The sequence below is a fragment of the Paroedura picta genome, chromosome 9, assembly GCF_049243985.1.
Source record: "Paroedura picta isolate Pp20150507F chromosome 9, Ppicta_v3.0, whole genome shotgun sequence".
Classification (NCBI taxonomy): Eukaryota; Metazoa; Chordata; class Lepidosauria; order Squamata; family Gekkonidae; genus Paroedura; species Paroedura picta.
Window position 1 is genome coordinate 26,015,619 of NC_135377.1, and position 13,426 is coordinate 26,029,044.

Genomic DNA, 13,426 nt, shown 5'->3' on the forward strand with positions numbered 1-13,426 from the left:
AGAATGAACAGAACTGAGCAGTTAGATAGGAATCTATATTTCTCTTCACAAACTATTTTATTCTTTTAAGCAGCTTGGTGCTTTGCCCTCTTTAAATTCTGCCAACATTAAGTTGGTAGAAGGCTGCCTACAGGATGGCAGGATCCATTAGCTTTGATAAGGAGTTCAATTCGGTTTCAGATTGCAGTATAAAAGGGGTTGTCTTTTTATTTGATTTTGTTTTGTTTTTAAATGCTACTATATTTTATGGGGCCTTGTACCCATTTTTGTCACACATTAACTTTCTCATGTTGGTAGGGCTATTGGCAGGCAGCATGTAAACATTTTCGACAAATAAAAATAAAATAAAACTGATTAGCTTAAAGGAAAGAAGGAAGAACAAAAATTAATGTTAACATCCAGTATAGACCACACTTATTTTATTGTTTATTAAGATAAGAAATTTATATCTGACTTTCCTATGTAAATATGTTCAAGCCAGCATATTCTATAAACAACAATATTTTTTTAAAATTAAACTGAATATAAATGGAAAGAGGCAGCAAACAAACAAAAACAACAGCATTAATAAATAAACAAACTGAAACTTAAACAGCATGAATAGATACAAACAGGCTAAAGTTGGCAGGTTCGTAGAAACATTAAAGAAGACTCTAAAACACAACCTGCAACAATAACAACAAAATAATATTGCTAAAATTAGTTGTAGGCGCTGTAAAAGGCTTGAGAGAATTAACTGTCTCGGACACCTAAACTGGCAGGCAGTTCCCTATGGGATAAGCCAATGCTTCAGATACCTTGATCCTAGATTATATAGAGTTTTGTAGGTCAAAACCACCAGTTCTAATTGTGCCCGGAAGCAAACCAGCAGCCAGTGAAGAGCTTTTGGGGTGGGGTGGGGAAGGAAAGCAATTGTCCAGTAGCACCTTAAAGGCATCTATGGCAGGATGTGAACGTTCGTGAGTCACCACTAAATTCTTCAGATACTGTAACTGGCCAGATATGGTCCCTACTCGGCTAGCAAGCAGCCTATGTGCTGTCAAGTTGCAATCAGTTTATAGCAACTTCAGAAAGCGTCTTTCAAGGGAAGAAATCTCCCATCCAAGTAGCAACCCTGCTTAGCTTCTGAGATAGAACGGTATTGGGCTATATTCCCTCCCACTGGCAGCCTGGCTGCCACATTTTGCATCAGGTGAAACCCCTGAGCAGTCTTCTTAGGCAGCCCATACAGAGTGCATTCAAATAACCCAACTTGAGATGTAATCAGGTGGATCAAACAGCCAAAGGTGCTGCCTGGCTGCCACCAACTGAAGCCCCAGATTGAAGAATACCACCAAACTCCTCAGGAGAGTGTACAAACAAAGGCAGAACAGGTATACACTAGGGACTTCAGCTGGCCTTGTTATCAGCTGACATCATATTAGTCTTGTCAGATCTGAGCGTTATATCTCATTGAGTCCACTGCATTTGGGCATGTGTTCTTAATTGTCACATGTTTGGCTTGACTTGTGTGTCTGTGTTTGTGTGTGTGTGTGTGTCCTAACAGCAACCTTAAGAGCAACATTTGGCTAACAGGGCCTATTGCAGGGCCTATTGACTTAGGTCAGAGGGGTAGCCTTGTGCTTAATTAACTTACTGACAGCTGTAAGATGCGCGAGATGCGCAAGGACTGCATCGTTAAATGTTATTTGGTTGTGGCCATGCTGATTTGTTAAAGGCCACTGTTTTTTATTTGCCTTTTCATCCATTCAGGGCCCTCAAGTTGGCAATCAGCTAGAAGGCTTTAAAATAAAAGAGTACACAGTGAAAAGCAGGAAGGATCAATACGGAAATGTCCCCCCTCAAAAAAATCTGGTGAAGACAAGGACAGAGGGAAACATACAAGTCTCCCCAAGCCTGATCTTGGTTCACACTTCATGGCTGAGGTAAACTTGGGATTCCCAGAGCCATACCTAGCCATCAGCTGCTAATACATGCAAAATCTGCTGTGTGCATAATTGAACAGAATATAAAGGGTGTCCTGCAGGGGGCATCAAAAGATATGTATATTTAGCATAGCTAGTGTAGGAACTTCCTGAAGATTTCCAAATTATCTCTTCCAGTATCCTGACTGGCTCAACAGGTGATTTCCTGCTTCTTTGAGAGGACTTCCCCCTGCTTGCCTCCTGAACAGCAGTAGAACAGAATAATGACTGCAGACAGCTAGATAGTTATGTTTCTGTTTCTCTCTTTCTATGCATAGTTATTTCTCTTCATAAATAAAATTTTGTTCTTTGCCAACAATTAAGCTCCAGAAATTAGCTGTCTCCAGCTAATTCTTAGAATGGATTTCTGCATTTATTTTGCTTATATGAAATCTACTGGAAGGTTTGAATACATTTTTTTAAACTGCTCATAAAACTCTCATTTGTTTCAATGGAAGAACAAGTTCTCTGGTAGCTAAGAGATATGTACATTTATGGGCTGTTTCTATCTGCAAAAGAGGTTTCTTTTATGGACAGAACATTTCCATTTCACCCTACTGAAATTGCGAACTTTAAAGCAGAAAGGTTATGGAGAATCTCTGTCAGGAGGAAAGTGTTAGGAGGAATCTGAGATGGGACCTTTCCCCATGTCCATTTTCCTGACCGTACATGGTTAAGAAATTCAGTTAGGGAATGCCAGGCCTCAGAGCTCCTCCATAAAACCAGAAGTATTTTATAGGCAAGTGACCTGAAAATCTTTTGGATGATGGCGGAAGGAGTTTGAGGAAGCATCGCTTGATCACTTCCACCCCTGACTTCAAAAAATCCCATCTATTTTAACATTACCTTTCCCTCAGTGTCATGCGATATTGACACAGAGTTCTTTGATCAGGCTGCAGAATGACTGGGGCTCTCATCAATATCCCACATGACTAGGCCCTGACACATTACCGCCCCTCTCCGGACCGCTTCACTTCCCGCAAAGTAGCAGCTGCTTGTTAACAACTTCTTTGTCTCCCTCATAAACCGGGGTGCCACTTCTGGTACTGCCCCATACTTGACGGCACCTGTCATTTCAATTTGTCTTCTGGGAGCAGAGACAGAGGGAGGCAGACAATGTGGAGATGGCTTGAAACATGGCACCAGATCTGAAATGCCTTGACGCTAATTCAAGGAGTGTGGGAGGGCAAGAATGATAAGCTGAGTGCAGAGAAATATGATTAACAGCCTAATCCTGTATATGTTTACATGGGAGTATGTCCAACAGGCCTCACTGATAACATATTCCCGGATAGTAATAATAATAATAAGTACAATTGCAAACATCGCTGTAAAATCAAATTGCTCTACACACATTACAGTCCTTTATCAGTCTTTTTTCTCTTCTGAATTAAGTCATATATTAAGGCATGTAACAGTCACCTCCAGATTGTTGTTGTTGTTGTTGTCAGCCACTGAGTCAAATCCAACTCTTGGTGATCCTATGGCACAGGGCATCTTCACACATTACAAAGTCCTCAAGTCAGTTGGTAGATGACATGGGACATTCACTGTGAGTTTTGTGCCTCCATTTCCTGCCTGCCATCCTGGGCACAGACAGGAGTTGTTTCAACTCCTGGTATCCTGTCAAACCATTTGCAAACGCCCATGCATTGTGGCTGCCTATAAATGATGCTGTTGAATCAATCGGAGCTTCATGGGGCAGTCTGAGTAAGCGAATATGTCACAGGAGAGGACTGAGGACACTTCCACACATGGGGAAGGAGACAAGAGCTGAGGTGAGCTAAGGAGGTGCAGAACTCCCCTTCAATGTCAAATATACAAGCCCCTCCATGATGCCCAAGGCAAAGCCTTTGAGATGTCCACGGACAAAAAGCAAATGGCATGGACCTCTTGGGAGCCCTGTCTCCTTATTGTGTGTGCGCTGCTAAATGAGCACAAGTGTACATGGGATGCTTTTAAATTCAATAAAAATGTTGAAGGTGATAAAAGTCCTTATTTGGTATTTAGATGGTACACATAGATAACGTAACTGTAACTATCTTAGAAAAAGCATTCTTTTCTATGTGAACCAGAAATGCTTCTTCAAAGATGATCTGCCCTCTGAAATTTTACATGTTTCTTAAAATTAAGTTCTTTCTGATTTATTTGTTTCTGTGTCACCTTTCTCTGTAGACCCAGGGTGGCTGACAGAGGATTAAAATGCACTACAAGTCATGATGGAATGAATAATATAAAATTAAAAATTCAATTCAATCTGCATAATTCACCCCCCATTCCAAGGGGTGGGAAAAGGGGGGGGGGTGAAAACGTGACCTTCAATAGTGGATTCAGATGGAGAGGCCAACAGGTTTGGATATTGTTTTCAGGACTCAGCCATAGGCCTGTCAGAACAGCATCATCTTGCAATCCCTGCATGACCATTTGTTGTTATTATTATTTATTAAATTTATTACCCGCTGCTCTCAGAAACAACTCGCAATGGGTTGCAATAAAATAAAACCCTGATACATAAAAAATATAAAAACCCAACAACAACTTGCTCCGGCAATAAGAAAAATAAAACCCCTCCTTAAATCCCCCCATCTCCACCAGAACCTCAGGGCCCCAATTCTCAGGGATGCCGATAGTTCTTGGTTGTGGAAGGGCTCCGTCCCTTCGACCAGGACTCTTCAGTTTTTTGTAATGTGTTGCACAATAATTTGGATAATGCATTTTTTTTTAGTTAATCAAGAAATTTCTAACAGCTTGATCTTACCAACTGATTAAAAGTGGTTGAAACAACCTAAAGCTGAGAGATAACTAGAGTCTGGTAGCCTCTTCAGCAGACTGGGCAGCCATGGAGGCCATCCGAACTGTGTTAATCCCTCTGATTGCGAACTACTGTGGCTTCAACTGCAGACTAGAAACTAGGAGGATCATTGCCAGTAGCAAAATGTTAAAAAGTTACTGTTGCATAAAACCCTTCCCGGAATGCTTGGTGCAGTGCATCTCAGGCTCCATCTACACATTGGGAGGGAAGGACCTGAGGATTTTGTACCATGTGTGTGATGGGACTTTGGTGCTTCCCAGATTCACTCCAGCTGTTCCTCTTTGCAATCACCACATGCTTGGGAAAGTATCTTTGCCACCCCTCTCACCCGCCCCAGTTGTCAAATGTACAAACCATCCCAAGGAGCTGCTATTGGCTCCATAGTCAAATCGCATGGCTTACATAGTTACACGTGAGTTTCACAGCTGAGCCAATGGCAGTTTCATGCAGGCAGAAACCAATGCAGGGAAGGACGCTAAAGCCACTTCTCCCTGCCTGCTGTGGTTGCAAACAGAAAAGAGCCAGGATGCCCCTGAGAGGTGCAAAACACCCATTGCAGGTGTAAGACCATATCCTTGGGTGGATTCACAGTGGAGAGATGGGGCCGCTCAGGCAGCCATCTCACACATATTGCAAAACAACAAACCACTAAGTTAGCCACCAAGTATATACTTAGCAGGAGACCTTTATGCTAAGTATGTAACTAAACAATTATTCAGAGATGGTTTGCCATGGCTGCCTATGCCTCATGACCCTGGTATGTCTTGGACAACTCCCAACCAAATACTAGCCAGAACAAACTGTTTCATTTCTCAAGAGACTGAGTTAGGGGTGGCCATCCAGTTCAGAGCACTTGTCTCTTTTACACTTATTTATATGTATTAATTTTTAGGAGATTTTTTTCATTACCTCTCCAGGCTCCTGCTTGATGTGGTACTTTGCATTTGGGGGGCAATCAGTAAACATTGTGAATGTACACTTTAAAAAGTAGTACATTGTGTCTCTCTCTATTGTAGGAATAAACATTAAAAATGCAAAGCATTTATTACCCATGTCCTCAAATGCCTTTCTTCAGCAGAAAACATTGCAGTGTGCCCTGGAATTCCATCAGATCCATCAATGGATGCAGTCCCTGAATCTTACATTTTTACTTCAAATCTTCAGTGACACAGAGAAATCTAAATCCTGATTCAAGTGTTGCACGATCTGCTTTTAAACATTCTGGCTCAGTCTGGCTCAGAATAATCCAGGAATGAAAATCTGACCTAAGCTGTTTGCTTTTATAAACTCCAGGCGTGACTGCTCTGAAATTCCAGATCGGCGACTCGTTCCTGACATCATGCAACCTTCTGCCTCTGCTGACCTTGAACTCTATAATGCAGGCTTTCTCAACCAGGGCTTCGTGAAACCCTGGGGTTTCTTCATGGCCCTGGAAGGGCTTCCAGAATGGAAGTTAATTTTTATATATTTTTAAAATTTCTTAAATATTCACCAGGAGATATGACATGTATTATTATTATTATTATTATTATTAATTAGATTTATTTCCCGCCATTCCTCGTAGGCTCGTGACGGTTCAAAATAGTCTTGTCCCCATTAAAATACCCATTAAAAGACTTTAAAGACAATTAAAAGACTTTAAAAACATGGCGGAAGCTCTCATTATTCCTATCCCCTGCTATCAGAGTGGCAGGGAGGGTGGGGAGGAGATCTAACTTACTAGGTCCGGGGGGGGGGCGAATGCTGGCACTCATTCGCTGACCCCAGCCTCAACCAAAAACCTGGCGGAAGAGCTCCGTCTTGCAGGCCCTGCGGAAAGCTGGTAAATCCTGCAGGGAGCTCATTCCACCAGGTAGGGGCCAGGACCGAAAAGGCCCTGGCCCTGGTTGAGGCCAGGCACGCTTCTCTAGGGCCAGGAACGATCAGGAGATTCTCCCACGCTGAGCGTAAAGCCTGTGGGGGATATAGGGCGGTAGGCGGTCCCTCAGGTATGTGGGTCCCAACCCGCGTATAGCCTTAAAGGTCAAAACCAGAACCTTGAACCTGATCCGGACAGCAATTGGCAACCAATGCAGCTGCCTCAGCACAGGCTGGATATGGGCCCTCCAGGGTGTACCAGTGAGGACCCGAGCAGCTGCGTTTTGCACTAGATGGAGTTTCCGGATCAGAGACAAGGGTAGGCCAGTGTAGAGCGAGTTACAGAAAGCTATTCTGGAGGTGACTGTCGCATGGATCACTGTAGCCAAGTGGTCAGGGGACAGGTAGGGCACTAGTAGTCGGGCCTGGCGAAGATAGAAAAACGCCTGACCCGCTACTCTCTTGACCTGAGCCTCCATAGTCAGGGAGGTATCGATGGTCACCCCCAGATTCCTGGCCTGGGGCGCGATGGTAAGTTGCTCTCCTGCCAAGTTGGGTAAATTCAAATATGAATTTGAGATGAGGTGTCAGGGGTACTAGATTCAGAAGGGTAGCCATGCTTGTCAGAAGCAGCAGAACAAAGTTTGAGTCCAACGGTACCCTTAACAAAGTTTTCTTCAAGGAATGAGCTTTTGTGTGCATGCACACTTAATCAAATACAGTATCTGATGCATGCACATGAAAGCTCGTACCTTTTGGCCTTAAAGCTGCTAGTGGACTCAGTTTTGTTCTGTCAGGTGTACTTTCTTATGTGTACATGCTAAAATTCATAAGACCCAGGTCAGCAATGGCATGTGGGTGCATGGAGGGAGGGATGAGTAAAAATAAGTCCTTTTTCATTCACATGACATTCACACGCGTGATATCCAATTTTCATTCACATGATACTGAAGAAGAAGAGGAGGAGGAGGAGTTGGTTCTTACATGCCGCTTTTCCCTACCCGAAAGAGTCTTAAAGTGGCGTACAGTCACCTTCCCTTTCCTCTCCCCACAACAGTCCCTGTGAGGTTGGTGAGGCTGAGGAAGCCCTGATATCAGAACAGCTTTATCAGTGCCGTGGTGAGCCCAAGGTCACCCAGGTAGCTGCATGTGGGGGAGTGCAGAATCGAACCCAGCTCACCAAATTAGAAGCCCAAACTCCTAACCCCTACACCAAACTGGATATGACTGTTCCATCATGATTGTGAGCTTTCCATAGAGCTTGAGACTGTCGCCAAAAAGAAATTCTGGAGGCTCTTTATTTACCTTTTAAATTGGAGGATTTAAATTAGAATTTCATATACACAACGACAGTGGACATCAATGAGCATTTTCTTTGCATTTCCAGTTCCTGTCACTGTTCTGACATTTCCTTTGAATCCATTGACTATAATTTGTTATTATTAAATGCGTATCAGTATTTTCTCCATTATTTCCCCCACCAATGCATACCCGATTTCTCCAATGCTCAAAGTCCAATGCCTGCAGAAATTTCCACCCAGCACCATGCCAGTTCCTATTTGTGAATACTTGCAAGGGAAGGAGAAAGAACAATGTCGTTGGCAAGGAGATCAAAGCTGAAAGTCTGTGCTGCCCCTGCAGATGTACAATGCATACAGCGCTTAAATCTGACTACTGCAATTGGATATGCTTCTTGGGTTACTAATTATTGTTCCAAAGAGAGGTGTGTGCTCAGCAAAGAAATTTCTAGAAAGGTAATCCAAGGTTCCCCTGTCAGAAATCATGAGAGAAACCTAGCTGTCTACAGGTAGGCATGGGTTTAACTGCGACTATATTTTAGGTTTGAGCCCTTTTGTGTACATGCACTAAGTGCATGCACCTGAAAGTTTACACCCAGAATAAGAGTTTATTGGTCTTAAAGGTGCCACTGGAATCAAATGTTGTTCTGCTGCTTCAGACCAACATGGCTATCCACCTGAATCTATATTTTAGGTTAACATATACGTGAAAGGAACTGTGCACTGCCTAAATTATTGCCTACATTATTTTTAGTTCATGTAAATTTCAACTTCTAATCCACCCCTCCCCATAAGCAGGCTTCAGGGTGGCTCACAACATATAAAACATTAAAACCAGATTAAAATTCTAAACCAGTGTAAAATTGTTAAAAATTTGTCACCAGTCCCATAGCCCCCGTGTCTGCCTAATCCCTTCTCTACAGCCATGGTGGATTCCACAAGTGCAGGGGAAAGCCATTATCTCCACTTCTCACATTCGTAATCATGGTTCCGCTGGGAATAGATCAGAAATCCAAGATGGAGGTTGTGTTCTCAAATGTATGGGTATGAGGAGGCTGAAAGTGAGGACAAAAAGCACCGTTCCCCTATATGTTCAGTATTCTGGGATTTAAAACCTTATGAGCATGAATCACTAATGTTCAGCTAAGTCAGTACTGTCTACCCCAACTGCTAGCAACCCTCAAAATGCATTGTCCTTTTCACCCTTGCCCCACCAGAATGGCAAACTACCTTTGCTCTTCTCTCTGTCCTTGAAAGCCCCAGGAGGCAGAACTTCATGAGGTCACCAGGAGTTGATTGTGACTTGACTGCACACTGTACAGTAACATATGATTTCGTTCCATTATAAATATTGTTACATGGCAATGCAACTTATGACCCACAATTCATGCTGCTAGCCTTTGCAGAAATTTAAAATGCTACTTGGTAACATAAATACTATGAAGTAATGTGCTTATATAAAGAAATAACAGAAAAGGTCTTTTTATTTTCTTTAAATAGCCTGCAAGAGATAAGATTCTTTATTCCACAAAAATACAAGGAGTCCAGCATTTAAATGTATTTGACATGCAACATGCCTCACAGAACACATTCTAAGGAATATGTCTCTCCTTGTTTTGATTGGGAGGTGCTGAAGTCTTGGTGGTATGTTGTAGCCAATAAGCCAGAATGTCATACGCCTTTCCCTTCACTGTGATGCATGCCATGAAATGGAAAGCATGATAGGTACGGATGGAAACCACGCAAGAGCCAGATCTCTGTTGGAAGAGCTGCCAAAGCTAAAATAGCAAAATGTGGAGGAAAATCTCACTGTCTTTTGAATGCTGAGATCTGTCAATTTATCCGCTATTTTCCTTTTTAAAAAAATTCAGCAGGCTTTTACAAAGCTTCATGATTTAGCAGATGTGCATTACTGAACAGATTTTGCAATGGATTAATTTATAAAACAATTTATGCTAAACAATAATATCCTCCAGTCACGTGTGGAACAAGCTATGGTTATTAAAGTTGCCATGAAAATAGTATGGAACGTGAGATTCCTAGGGGTCAAAACAAAACATGTAATGTATTTATTTATATTCCACCTTTGTTACTAAATGCAAGATGCATTATTACAGAACATAAAACATGTATCAAGCAACATGAAATAACTAATGGACAGTGCAATAGGACTAGGATCACAGAATTAGAAAACAAAGTGAACAACAGAGAGCCAAATCAAAATATGTTACAAATGGTGCAAAATGTAGAATTACAAAGGTTTAAGAGAATGCAGTAAAAGCAAGAGGATACCAATAATATAATTGTAGCTGGCTGCTATCCTACTCCATTACAAACTATGAAAAATGAGGATACTTCTCAGAAGGAATGTGCACAGACAAATCAGCTAACATATGTGGTGTTTATACAACACAAATCTTTCATCTATTTAAGGCACAGCTTCCAGATTTGATACACTGAAACTGCTTAATCTCTATAAGTAGGTGACTTGTCATAGGTATTCATTTGCATGGCGCGTGCATTGAAATCCAAATCTCAATTCAAGAATGAAAATCTGAGCTGAGCAGCCTGCTTTTATATGCTCTGGCAAGGCTGACTTGGAAGAATCCAAGAATGAAAATCTGACCTAAGCTGTTTGCTTTTATAAATGCTGGACGTGTCTGCTTCAAAATACCAGGCGCTTGGCATCTCGGCTCTCCCTAGGTACAGCTTTGTATCTCCTGCTGACCTTGAAAGCTCTTTTCTGGCAAGCATGGTTTGAATACCTGGGGACATTTGCCACCTCACAACCTCAACAGTCAGGTGAGGTCTGAGCAGGATGAAAGAAGGCCATTGATAGCTGCTATTAACAGAAAGAAGATCGACTTATTCGTTCATCAAATATTCGGCAGATAGAAAAAATGGGCTGGCTGGATCTGAAGGCACACTTGTGTGAGCAAGAGATGGGCAAGTTGGGGAAGCAGTTTCTGCAAGTCTCACTCAAACTTCAGCTCCATGTTCTATATTCCACTCTGTTCCCAGACCTTCAGGGTCAGCTTTTTGGATGGTGCAGGGAAATGGTCTAGGGCAGTGGTCCCCAACCTTTTTATCACCGGGGACCACTCAACGCCTTTTACTGAAACCCGGTGTGGGGGGGGGTAGTTTACTCCTTTACTCTTAACCACTGCCCTAGCGCTCTCTGATCGCTATGGTAATGTTTGAACATCCCTTCAAATAAGATACAGACACGCCACAACAATGAAGTGTGTTGTAAAGGGCTGGGGGGGATGAAGTAAAGGGGCGGGGGGTGAAGTTGTCCTTCGGGGCCCTCCTCCAAATAGTCGAAGGACCACATGTGGTCCGCAGCCCACAGGTTGGGGATTGCTACTCTAGGGAACTGGTTGCAGAAAACTCTAGCAAGGAGCAAGAGAGTAAAGCTTGGTGTAGTGGCTAGGACTGTGGATTTTTAATCTGGTGAGCTGGGTTTGAATGTGCACTCCTCCACATATAGCCAGCTGGGTGACCTTGGGCTAGCCACAGCACTGATAAAGCTGTACTGACCAAGCAGTGATATCAAGGCTCTCTCAGCCTCACCCACCTCACAGGGTGTCTGCTGTGGGAGATGAAAGGGAAGGCAATTGTAAGCCACTTTAAGACTCCTTCTGGTAGAAAAAAGTGGCATGTAAGAACCAACTCTTTCTTCTTCTTCTTCTTCTTCTTCTTCTTCTTCTTCTTCTTCTTCTTCGTAAGAAAGAACCTTTTTCCTAGACCAGTGGTCCCAACCCCCGGTTCGGAGACTGGGACAAGTCCGTGGATCAGTCAGTACTGGGCCGAAGCTCCTCCTCGTTCTCCTCCTCCCTGGCTGCTGCCTCGGGGGCTGCCTTGCTACTCTGCTGCTGGCTCACCTTTGGTGCTCTCCAGCGGCCGCAATGGCTGGAGCTCCTCCTCGGCATGGCACTATGTAGCTGCTGCTGGCAGCGCCCCCCAGTGAGCGGTGGGAAGTCAGGTGCGCCAGCAGGAAAGCAAGCGGGGCAGGGGCTCAGGCATCAGCGACATCCCTTGGCAAAAGACTACCCCCCCCCGGGCCTCAGTAAAACTGTCAAGCGTTGACCGGCCCCAGTGATAAAAAGGTTGGGGACCACTGTCCTAGACAACCGACATCCAACAAAGACAAAAGGCAGCAGTATAAGGAGTTTATTTGAATAGCTACTCTACATCATGTCTGGTTAATACTTGGAGACTGGTTAGTGCCAGGTGACCATCAAGGAAGTCTAGGAGCAGGCACCAGCAAACCACCTCTGAGCATCTCTTGCCTTACAAACCCTAGGGGAGCTGTGACTTACACCAAAGAGCTCACCCCAAAACTCTACATCATAACTTATTTAAAAAGTCTAACATGATCAACCAGGTAGGTGTCACAACCCTCTGGTGTGAGGTGAACACCATAATCCCTACACAGGCAAAGCAATTGGTAGGAGGACACCGTTAGGAAAAGGCATGAATCCTCTCAGGAGCTAAAGTTCATGACAAATGTTGGCTAGTTCACAACTGAAGCAGGTTAACCAGCATGAACTTTCCACAAACTTTGAAGTGATACCTTGTGGTTTATAGTGATTCCTGAATGGACACCTTTACAGGCAGACTGTCTAAGATCAATCAAAATATTTACCAAACTTCAAGGCAACAGGTGGAATGTGTTTGGTGTGTGTTGTTTGCGGGCAATCCAGTCTGTAACTTTTAAACTGTTCCTGACATTTCCCAAAAAATATTTTTCGGGGGGCATCTTCTGGGGGGCTATAACTTGGACCTCCGAGGCCCAATCTGCACATAATCTGTAGGGCCTGCAGACTAGCATCGGGGGGGGGGGTCTCCTGCAAGTTTGGTGTCTCTAGGTTGCACAGGGTCCATTCTATACACTACTGAAACTGCACCTGTCATTTCCCTAGAAAGCAGTTTCCTAGGCGCACCTTCTTTTGAGGGCCAGAACTCTCCAAACATGGAGAGCACATAGAGTCATTTGGAGACTCCCTGAGAGTTTGGGTTCTCTAACACACCAGAGGGCTTTCTACTGCATCATGTACCTTGGAAACTGAACCAGTCTGGCACCACAAAGTTTGTGACAGTTTGTGGCATATGAACTGCACACACCAAAAACCAAAACAAACCTCCTTTGCCCAATTTCCCATCCCTAGACACCAACTCCATCCAATCTAACCCCCATTCCTCATCTGAACTGGAGGACAGCTGGGACAAAAGGATCCACAGCTCTTCTGCTGTAAATATGTTGCTGTGAACAGAACTCCAGTTGCCATTCTTTGGACTCTACTCCTTGTGACTACAAGAAAATGTAGCTGTAAAGGGCAATGAACAATTTTGACGTGGAGCATCTCATTCTAACAGCCGAAACAACAGCTGCAAGTTATTGTATGATCTTTAATAGGTGACCTGTGGTGTTTGTTTATTGTATTCTGCTGGTTTATTGTCAGCTAGATTTGGCCAGGGAAGAAAGGTCAGAA